The sequence below is a fragment of the Hylobates moloch genome, unplaced genomic scaffold (assembly GCF_009828535.3).
Source record: "Hylobates moloch isolate HMO894 unplaced genomic scaffold, HMol_V3 SCAFFOLD_20, whole genome shotgun sequence".
In the NCBI taxonomy this organism is placed as follows: Eukaryota; Metazoa; Chordata; class Mammalia; order Primates; family Hylobatidae; genus Hylobates; species Hylobates moloch.
The window spans coordinates 34,219,811-34,231,658 of NW_026652295.1; the positions used below are offsets into that span (position 1 = coordinate 34,219,811).

At 38.9% G+C, this 11,848-nt stretch overlaps 1 protein-coding gene across 2 annotated transcripts in view; it reads right to left on the minus strand.

The window, feature by feature from the left end:
• FKBP5 (FKBP prolyl isomerase 5) overlaps positions 1-11,848 on the minus strand; it is a 116,040-nt gene that overhangs the window by 94,621 nt on the left and 9,571 nt on the right. The window lies entirely within an intron of this gene.

An 11,848-nucleotide genomic window follows, 5' to 3' on the forward strand; every position in this document is an offset into this window, starting at 1 on the left:
ACATTGAAAAAGGGAAAAAAATTATAGGAAATTTTTATTTTATTTTCTTCACTAATTTAATTTTTCTACAATGAGTGTGTAACACAGTAAGAAAGTAAAAGTTATTATTCAAAAAGAATCCTCTATGGCAACAACAGATCAGCTACTGTATAAAATCCAACTCTTCTTCCCACTATACCCAGCCCTTTATAGTCTAGCCTTGCAGAGACTCCTTGTGTAAGCCCAGAGCCCATTCCCCTTTATGCTGGAAACAGCATCCCGGGACTTTCCTCTGGGAAGCCCTGCTCCTCCCTCTTAGGCTAGGCCCAGTGTCCATTTTTTGCCAGTCAGTGCTTTCTATCCCTTTGGCTACCACAACAGTTCAGCAGTAAACACATGACCCTAACAGACCAAAATCAAAATCAACCCGGAAAACAGACTAATTTTAATGAAACTATTAAATTGATTATAATTACGTGACATGTAATACAGCAAAAATCCTTTTAAAAACTTTGTAATAAATGGAATTTTCACTTAATGTGGCCCCTAAATGTTCTGTGTGACTATAATTTCAAATCATAAAACTGGAATGGAATAAGTCACCTCTTTTGTTAAAATGCACAACAATAAAACAACAAAATATAATGACACAATTTCCATTTCTAAGAAACTATTAGAAATTCATGATTGTCTTAAAGAATTAGAATGTTAAATTCCTATCAATCACGTCCTGTTAAAATACTAAGTATAGAAACAGTAAGAAAATGCAGCTCAACTAGGCATATACATTAGTCACATTTCCTCTGATAAATTTTTTTTATAACTTCAAAACTAAAGACTCCTGTAGGAAGTATTTTATAAGGAACCTAAAATGCAACAATATCTAAGAAAACACTTGAGATGCAATTAACTTTTCAAAAAAAGTTTGATCAATTAATCATTTTCTTCTCAACTCTAAGAAAGCTATATATTAATAAATCACAGGAAAACAAAGTTAAATTCGGTGTATGAAAACAGAAGTTAACCATTAGAACTCCCTAAGACTGAAACAGGCTATCCTGTAAAACAGGGACCTCCTCTTCCTTGGAACTAAGTTAAAACTAAAACTCTGGAATTCTCTGGAAATAAGACATCCTTGAGGAATTCAATTGATGTGCCAGCTGTTTTGTTACTTGAAAGAATATAGCTGAATACATACAATAATCTGTTGCCTTTTTTTCTAGCATTGCACAATGTTCCTGGCCTACAATGCACATACTGTATCTATTATATTTAAGCATCTGACAGCATTATTATAAGAATCCTTAATATTCATCTCTAATTAAATACATACATAAATTTTTCGGTCTTCAAAAGAGCATGGCTTTCAGTAAAGTATCATATATATATTTTCCACAGTCTAAATACAATACATTTCCTGAACTTTTAGCTTTCAGTTTCCTGTTCGTCAGTGGCTACAGCTCTAGAGGCAATACATAAACACACCCCAGACATGGTATTTCCACTTTTGACAACAGTGGACATGAACTTAATATGACCAATATAATTACAATGCATAGAATGGTACCTGATGGCTAAGACAGCAACAGAAGAAATTCAATAATTTTCAAAATTAGAAATATAAATTATGTTCCATATGTAAGAATTCATATAACAAACCTCTTATAACTTATGACTCAGAAAAAGTTTCTCTCTTCTGAAAAATTGAAAAAGCTTTCTTTATTGGACAATAACTATAAAACCCACCCTGTTTCCTTTTTTCTCTTGCTTGCCAGGAAGCTCAGAGCTAAATTTAATGTTCAAACACAGAAACTATCTTGCCTCAGATTACTGGTATAAAGATTTCTTCCCATTCCCTCATTCTGCTCATTATTTCTCAAGTGATTTATGCTCATTTTCTATCTTTGTTTTTAATGGTCTTTGCCTGTTTTGCTTTAATCACAAACTATCAAATCCTTTTCAATGAATAGGTTAATATAAATTATAAATTAAAGAAAACTTAATGACCTTAGTTTGTATCTTCACATCACTGCATAACTTGTTAATACAATTTATAAAAAATGAAGGTTCTAAAACTCTGTTTTAGAGTTATTTCACATGATTCATGATTCACTTTTACAAAAGCCAATGACAATTTTTTTAAATAAAAGAATGATAGAATGAAACAAGGATCAAAACTTAAATTACTAAATTAGACACTGAAGTAGGAGGATTCAAAATTTTTTTATGTTTTAAATTTACTAACAAAATTGGTCTGGCAAAGCTAGATAACTATCACAAAAAATTAACTTACGTAAAGTGTATTAAATTCTCAGTGGGCACGGTGGCTCATGCCTGTGATCCTAACACTTTGGGAGGCCAAGGCGGGCAGATCACTTGAGGTTAGGAGTTCACCCTGGCCAATATGGTGAAACCCCGACTCTACTAAAAATACAAAAAAAATTAGCCAGGTGTGATGGTGGGCACCTGTAATCCCAGCTACTCGGGAGGCTGAGGCACAAGAATCACTTGAACCTGGGAGGCGGAGGTTGCAGTGAGAAAAGATCGTGCCACTGCACTCCAGCCTGGGCAACAAAGCAAGACTCTGTCTCAAAAAAAAGAAAAAAAGAAAAGAAAAGAAAAGAAAAGAAAAACTCATATACTGCTGTGTCATTAGCTGCAGAGTAGACAACAGGTATAAAAATATTGAAACAGTCTAAGAATCTAAGAAAAAGGGGAAAAAACCCAGTCACATATTTAAAAAATATAAACGCACACATACACGTGAAAACATTTCGTATACGGTAATACCAAAGTTTGTTAAATGGAGATAATAGCAAGGTATTAATGAAATTAATAAGCCAGGTGCAGTGGCTTATGCCTGTAATCCCAGCACTTTCCGAGGCCAAAGTGAGACGATCCCTTGAACCCAGGAGTTTGAGACCAGCCTGGGCAAAATGGTAAAACCAAACCCTGTCTCCACAAAAAAATAGAAAACTTAGTTGGGCATGGTGGTGCGCACCTGTAGTCCCACCTACTTGGGTGGCTGAGGTGGAAGGATTGCTTGAGCCGGGAAGGTAGAGGTTGCAGTGAGCTGAGATTGCACCACTGCACTCCAGCCTGGGTAACAGAGTGCAACCCTGTCTCAAAAAAATAAATAAATAAATAAATAAACAAAAACAGGTTAAAAGAAACTACAATTCAAACTGACAAATCTAGCCAAAATCTTAAAAAATATATCATGAATTACAGAAAATCTAGAATATAGTCATATTAAAAATGGAAAAGTGAAATGAAGACATTTTATAACAGAAAAGACAGCCTATAAACCGCCTAACATTATATTAAAGGTCCCCACTTTTAGGAGACACAAATAAAATGAAAATAAAGGGAAGGAACAAGGTAGCCAAACAGTATCTATAAAATGAAAGTGAAAAAGTCAATTATCTCTTTCTCTCTCAAGGTATCAGAATTGCAGGGTAAATACCTAAAGAAGTTAAATTACAAAAAACTTCATATTCTAAAAATGAAGTTAACAGCAAAATTTATTACTACGTAAATTTAAAAGGCTAGCAACAACCCATAAATACAGTTTAACATATTTTTTAAACAGCAATAAAATAATTCAACATAAGCAAACATTTAAAAAATAGAAACAGAAGTTCCAACACAATATCTGAAGGGGCTAAGAGAAACCTACACACACAAACTCAGCCCTCAAAAGAACCCTAAAATCTAATTTAGAATAATTTTTTTTTTTTTTTGAGATGGAGTCTCACTCTGTCGCCCAGGCTGAAGTGCAGTGGCGCGATCTCGGCTCACTGCAAGCTCCGCCTCCCGGGTTCACGCCATTCTCCTGCCTCAGCCTCCTGAGTAGCTGGGACTACAGGCTTCCGCCACCACGCCCAGCTAATTTTTTGTATTTTTAGTAGAGACTGGGTTTCATTGTGTTAGCCAGGATGGTCTCGATCTCCTGACCTCATGATCCGCCCACCTCGGCCTCCCAAAGTGCTGAGATTACAGGCGTAAGCGACCGTGCCCAGCCACTATCTTCTCTCTTAATAGCATAATTAGAAGACAAAATTTGTTATAAAGGGTAATCATCCAAATACAAAACAAGTTACAGATCAGAAAAGGGGGAAAAAAATCCCCTTTTACCTTCAGAAAAACGAAGACAAGAAAAAGAAACCAAACCATGAGAGATATAAATAATCTGATACAAGGTATTGAAGACATGGAAAAAAGTTTTGTATAGGCATTTGTAAATTATACAATTCAACTTCAGTGTTTAAAAAAATAAAGAAAAATTAATATTTCAGTAAAAATCAATCTAGTCCAGAAGCTTGCTTTTCTTTTTTTTAAAGAAATAATGTGGCAGATTGCAAAGGTCTAGGACATCTTCATGCAACCCAGGACACTTTTTACTTCTTTAATCATGGGAAAGAATACAGAACATGAAATTTTACCATTTGCAAAATGATTTCTTGATTATGCTTATGGCGACTAAAAAGTATTTGTGGCTGGAGGCGGTGGCTCACGCCTGTAATCCCAGCACTTTGGGAGGTGAGGCGGACGGATCACAGGGTCAGGAGATTGAGACCATCCTGGCTAACACGGTGAAACACCGTCTCTACTAAAAAAAAAATACAAAAAATTAGCTGGCTTAGTGGCAGGAGCCTGTAGTCCAAGCTAGTTGGGGGGCTGAGGCAGGAGAATGGTGTGAACCTGAGAGGCGGAGCTTGCAGTTAGCCGAGATCGCGCCACTGCACACCAGCCTGGGCAACAGAGAGAGACTCCGTCTCAAAAAAAAAAGTACTTGTACATTATGCAAATGTTCAAAATGCACAGAGGGCAAATGCATTTAAACATATGTTTCGAGGGAAGAAAAGGAAGTGATGTGACAGTGAATTGGTGATTGGGAATTAACATTATATATGAGAAAAAATTACCAGCCCTGTAAAAAGGGAAGAGAATATTTATTGAGCAACTGGTATGGCCAGACGCTAAGCTTAGGGCTTTATATATACCTTCTTTCACATTACATCTAGGTAGAAAAACAATGTAGAAGAAAATGCTTGAATACATAACACACCATTATGTGTTGTGTGTGGCATATATTAAAATCTAAGAGATTGGCTGGGTGCAGTGGGCCCTGCCTGTAATCCCAGCACTTTGGGAGGCCAGGGCAGGCAGATCACTTGAGGCCAGGAGTTCGAGACCAGCCTAGGCAACAGAGTGAGACCCCATCTCTACAGAAAATTTAAAAATTAGCCAGGTGCGGTGGTGTGTGCCTTTAGTCCCAATTACTTGGGAGGCTGAGGTGGGAAGAACTCTTGAGCCTGGAAAGGAGCTTTGATTGTGCCACTGCACTCCAGCCTGGGCAACAGAGCAAGACCCTGTCTCAAAAGAAAAAAAAAGAAGAAAACAGAAACAAAAAGTCCACTCTTTTGAGAACACTATTTATGTTTACAATACTATTATATTTATAATTTACAACTCTAAAAATGAAAGCAAGAAACCCTCTTCTCAAAGCAGATTTTGGAGACTTGGTTTTAAGTATTAATAGTGAGGCTCATCTGAGAAATACAATCATGGGCTTATTAATAAGGTTGAATTATTATCATATAGTTCCTGGTACTAAAACTATTTTTTGTCTTGGTGCTTAATAGTAATAACAGAGGCCGGCGCGGTGGCTCACGCCTGTAATCCCAGCACTTTGGGAGGCCGAGGCAGGCAGATCACGAGGTCAGGAGATCGAGACCATCCTGGGTAACACGGAGAAACCCCGTCTCTACTAAAAATGCAAAAAAATTAGCCGGGCGCAGTGGTGGGCGCCTGTAGTCCCAGCTACTTGGGAGGCTGAGGCAGGAGAATGGTGTGAACCCAGGAGGTGGAGCTTGCAATGAGCCGAGATCGCGCCACTGCACTGCAGCCTGGGTGACAGAGCGAGACTCTGTCTCAAAAAAAAAAAAAAGAAATAGTAATAACAGAAAATTTATTTATTGTACTACTATAATTCCCACCCAGATGGCTGAGAATCACACTGAGATGATAGTAAAAAACAGCCTTCGTCTAGTCCTGAAAGGGGCAGCCCTGCTCATTCGGTAGCTGTGGATCTTGAGCATATGCCTCTACTTCCTCTGAACCTCAATTTCCTCATCTGTAAAACAAGATGGCTGGACTAGAGGATGGTTCCCTTCCTTCTTCCCTTTCTCCCTCTCTCTGGTCCTTTCCACTTTATGGCTTGATGATTTAGGATCTAGACTGGGGTTTTGAGGACAGAGAGAAAACACTAGCAGAAACCCACTAACCTTTGGAGAAAAGGAGTAAGGATTATGTAAACAACTAGAATACGGAGAAAAAGAGAAAGCCAAACACATTTACAAAAATAAATGAACAAATAAAGAGGCATAATGGCTCAGTTTAGAAGATTATGAGCTTTACTATCAAAATTAGCTTGAATAGAACTTTCAGTTATTCTGAAATCAAGGAAGGTAGAAATGCTGGAGATATAGACTTAGAAATTATCTGTAACACATAAGAGTTGACAAATAACCCAAGAATCTTTCCAAGTTCCCTCAGTACATATGGAAGAGATGTCACACTTCTTGGCTTACTTATTCATAACTCTGCCCCAACATAGTCATCCACTATTTTCCAACAAGCTATCCCTCTGGCCAATTTGGCTTCATCATTTCAAACAAACCTAGAGTATCTCTCCTTCATTATCACTCAATGTTCTATCTGAAATGCATTCTCCCTTCTCTCAACTTATTAATAATAATTTATCAAGCTCTAACAATGTTTGCGGAACCATTCTAAGTGTTTTACATGTATTAACTCATTTAATTCTCTCAACAATCCTAGGAGAGAGATCACATCACTTGCTTAAGATGACACAGTAGCAGAACTAGGATTCAAACACAAGCAGTCTGGCTCCAGGGAGACTGTCAACTTGCTAATTAGTCCTTCAAAGCTGAGATCAAGTTCTGTCACCTTCCTGAGTTCTCATTTGCTTAGCCTCTTGAGCCCTTAAGTAAACCACTCCTTTGCCACTTACCATTGGATCTAGGTTGTTAATTATCTTTTGTGCATATGTTCTGTCTTTTCTGAGAGCAGGATCATGTCCTGTTCATTTCGTTAACCCTACTTAGAACCTAGCAGAACTTAATAAATATGTGGAACACAGCAGTACTTATTAATGAAACTACCATAGTATTTAATATTTACTGAAGACATACTAGGTGCTGAGCTAAGCGCTTTACATGTATTGTCTCATTTAATCCTCACAACAACCTTGAGGTAAGTGCTCATTTTGTCCCTCTCGCATGTTATAGTTGAGGAAACTGAGACTTACAGAAAGTATCTTATCCCATACCACAAAGTGGTAGTGATAAGATTCACTGAAGTCTTACACGAGTCTATACCATACTCTAGGCTGGGTGTGGTGGCTCATGCCTGTAATCCCAGCACTTTGGGAGGCCGAGGCTGGTGGATCACAAGAGTCAGGAGTTCGAGACTAGCCTGACCAACATGGTGAAACCCCGTCACTACTAAAATTGCAAAAATTAGCTGGGCGTGGTGGCACGTGCCTGTAATCCCAGCTAGTCAGGAGGCTGAGGCAAGAGAATTGCTTGAACCTGGGAGACAGAGGTTACAGTGAGCCGAGATCACGCCACTGCACTCCAGCCTGGGTGACAGAGAAACACTCGTCTCAAAAAAAAAAGTCTATACCATACTCTTAATCCCCAGCCTACCACAAAATACCTCGAGGGAAGAAAGCATCAATCCTAACAATTCAATTCAACTTGCACTTAGCAGCAGCAATACTTCAGCATTACTGAATGCTGTGGATTCAGAATTTTAGAAGTTCAGCTCTGCCTTCAAGAAACTCACAGTCCAGGCCGGGCGCGGTGGCTCACGCTTGTAATCCCAGCACTTTGGGAGGCCGAGGCGGGCGGATCACGAGGTCAGGAGATCGAGACCACAGTGAAACCCCGTCTCTACTAAAAATACAAAAAAAAATTAGCCGGGCATGGTGGCGGGCGCCTGTAGTCCCAGCTACTAGGAGAGGCTGAGGCAGGAGAATGGCCTGAACCCGGGAGGCGGAGTTTGCAGTGAGCCGAGATCGGGCCACTGCACTCCAGCCTGGGTGACAGAGCAAGACTCCGTCTCAAAAAAAAAAAAAAAAAGAAACTCACAGTCCATTATGATTTCAGGATCAAACTTTTATCAGTGCAAAAGTCATCATCATCAAAACTTAGGATTTTAACTTATATTTTAGGGACAAAATCAAAACAATCCTTGGAATTCTCTTCTACACCATTCCTTCTACCCTCAGGCTTGCCCACCCCCTCTAACCCTAGGACTCATCTCTCCAGTTGCTGTATAACAGAGTAGAAGGGTCCTATTAATCCTAACAACTATTGGGACATCTGAATTTAAATCAGTGATAGCTTAGACTCAAGGGTCTATCTGATAAATTCCACAGTCATAATGAAATATGGGTAATGAAGGACAGCTGGAAAAAAGCAGCAGCAAGAAGAGAAAGAGGGATTTGACGTCATAGTGTAAAGCAAATAGAAAAAGAAAAGGCAAGAAAAGCAGGAAAGTGGATACAAATATTAATAGAAGGTGAAAGTAAGGGTCCAGGATAAATTCAGTGGAGAAACATAAATAAATCTAGATCCACTTTACAAACGCTGACAACTTTAATTATTTCTTCTCCTAACCGCTAATGGAAACAGAAAAATATGTATGAGAAACAGCCCCTGAAAAATCATTAACTAGAAACAGCATATAAATTAGGAGTTTTTTTTCTGAGAAACCACTCATCTTAGAATTTCAGAACTGCAGAGGGACCTTAAGACACTACCTAAAATCCAACCCACTCATTTCATAAATAAAGGCTCGGAATGGTTAAGTAATTTTAACACGCCCAAGATCATACAGCAACTTAGTGGCAACACTCCTGAATCTCATTCCAGTGTCTATTCCTACCATACCGGGCTTCCTAGGAATGGTTTATTTTTCTCTTTTTTCCACCCTTAATAATCATTAAATTATTTTCTGCATAAGCATTTCCAAATCCCTATATTATCTGTAGTTCCGTCAGAGAAAATAATCAGATGTTCTGAATTATCTAGGGTAATATAGTATTTCATTCTCTTATCCCCAAAGTCAGTAATTACTTAAACTGGGTCTTGGTTCGTACCAGGAGGAAATTTTAACATTTCCCAAAAGGGCAGAAATAAGAAAGAAATCTCCATAAACTGACCAAAAACAAGTCAAAACTACCACCCATTTGGAAAGGAATCAGGCCCAAGACCCCTGGAAGCTAGACAACTGCTAGTGGGAAGAACAAAGGAGATCACTTATAATCTCATTTCTATTTTATCTCCTCCCAACTAAGCTCAAGCTCCTGGCTTTCTGACAAACCAATTCCAGAAGCCTGCAAAAAGAAGGCAGAGTAATGAAATACAGTATCATGTCATTTTCAGCAAAGGTGGATTTTTGTTTTGTTTTGTTGTTTTAAGATGTGGTCTCCCTCTGTCGCCCAGGCTGGAGTGCAGTGGCGCAATCTCGGCTCTCTGCAAGCTCCGCCTCCCGGGTTCACTCCATTCTCCTGCCTCAGCCTCCCAAGTAGCTGGGACTACAGGCGCCCGCCACCACACCCGGCTAATTTTTTGTATTTTTAGTAGAGACGGGGTTTCACCGTGTTAGCCAGGGTGGTCTCGATCTCCTGACCTTGTGATCTGCCCGCCTCGGCCTCCCAAAGTGCTGGGATTACAGGTGTGAGCCACCGCGCCCGGCCCAGCAAAGGTGGATTTTTAAAGGGAACTATCTTGGTCAGGAAATATGGGATAAGAAGAGAGTCTTCAAATAAACCCAAAGAAAAGACCTGTACTTTCTCCCATAAAAACACTAGAAAGTCCTGAAAATGCGTTATATATACTCAGTTCAGCATTTCCCCTACTACAAAGCACTTGCAGATATTCTGGGCTGGGGAGAATTCATCCTGGGCCACAATCTGTGGTCTAAGAAAGTCTGCTGCTCAAACTCCTTGAAAAATCATGGGCACTGCCAGCCACCACTATTCACCAGGTTATTTGAGCTGAGTGATTTGGCAATCTTCCATATCACCTTGGTTTAAATATAATTATTACCTAGGTCTTAAAAATGATGTGTCTGCCTAAAGGCTGACTGAAGCCTTTTTTTTTTTTTGTAATTTAATTTTTAAAAACAGAGGCTCTCTCTGTCATCCCGACTGGAGTGCAGTGGCGTGATCATGGCTCATTGCAGCCTCAACCTGCTGGGTTCAAGTGACCCTCCCACCTCAGCCTCTTGAGTAGCTGGGACTACAGGCACACGCCCCCACACTGAGGCCTTCTCTGGAAGGGAAGAAAATGTCCTATTTTACATCGGGGGCATATCTTAATTTTGATATGTATGAAGTTCATTATAGATTCGGGATGACATCTTGCTTTAACACGTTAACCAAATTAGGACAAGTGTAGTGACAATCAAAAGGACAAAAAGATAAAGAGACATAAAGTTAGAAATAAAAGAATTTAGTGACTCACTGAGTTTAAGAAGGAAAAGTCAAAATGGCCAATAAGAAGAGTGGAGTCATTAACAGCTAAAGAGGGAAGTCAGGAAGAGAAGTTTTTGGCTGGAGGGAGTGGGGAGGGGTCATGTTGGTATACAGCTGCTACAGAGATGGTATTTAAATACATTTCATTTCAAGACACAGGTGAATATGTCTTGAAAATGCCTTTAGACCTCAAATTTAGACAGTGATGTAGGTTTGGGGCCTAAAAAAAGAGGTGGCAGTTAAAGCACTGCAATGATGGTTTTAGAGAAAGAAAAAGCAACAGAATAACATTTAGACAATTGCATTCCTAAGATATTACACTAACCAAACTTTCCAGATGAACAGTACCTTATTCTACAGATACGGAGTACTTAAACTAATTTATTCTAATGAAAAGCATAAAAATTAATCCTTCTTTTTCTTTTCCAGGCTACAAACTGACAAAAAGAAGCTAAAGACAAAAACAGTTTCATAATTACCATTTGTCCAAAGTCAATCTCTGAGCTAAAAACACAAGGTTTTTTATGTTTCTCTACTTATAACAAAAGTTCGGGAAAAAACTCAGAAAAAAATTGGTACACCAATACTACCACTGTTTTATGATCTCTGTGAGAATTTAACAGTTTGAAAAAGCACATGGCTGGACACAGTGGCTCATGCCTGTAATCCTAACACTCTGGGAGGCCAAGGCAAGAGGACAGCTTGAGCCCAGGATTTTAAGACCAGCCTGAGCAACATAGTGAGACTCTGGCTCTACAAAAAAACTTAAAAATTAGCCGGTCATGGTGATGCATGCATGTAATCCCAGCTACTGTGGGGGCTGAGGTGGGAGGACTGTTTGTGCTTAGGAAGTCAAGGCTGCAGCGTGCTGTGATTTCACCAATGCATTTCAACCTTAGCGACAAGTAGGACCTTGTCTCAAAAAAATATATAAAATAAAAATAACCAAAATGTCAGTAATTAATGAATCTGGGGAATGGGTACATGGAGGTTCATTAAAGAATCTGGAGAGGGGGTATATGGAACTTCATTAGACAATTCTCTACAGTTCTGTGTATGTGTGCAACTTTCATAATAAAAGTCTAAAAAGGTCTACTTACAGGTATACTTTTTAAATCCTATCTTCAGTTAAGGCTGGCCATTCTAAACAAAATTCTGGCAGATACTTTTCAAATAATGTTTTCTTCATTCTTGATTGATCAATTAAACACCATAGTGAAACGGACCATAAAAGGGGAAAAGGCCTAGTCTCTTATTTCAGAGAAACATGAACATGTTTATTACATGGAAAAAGTC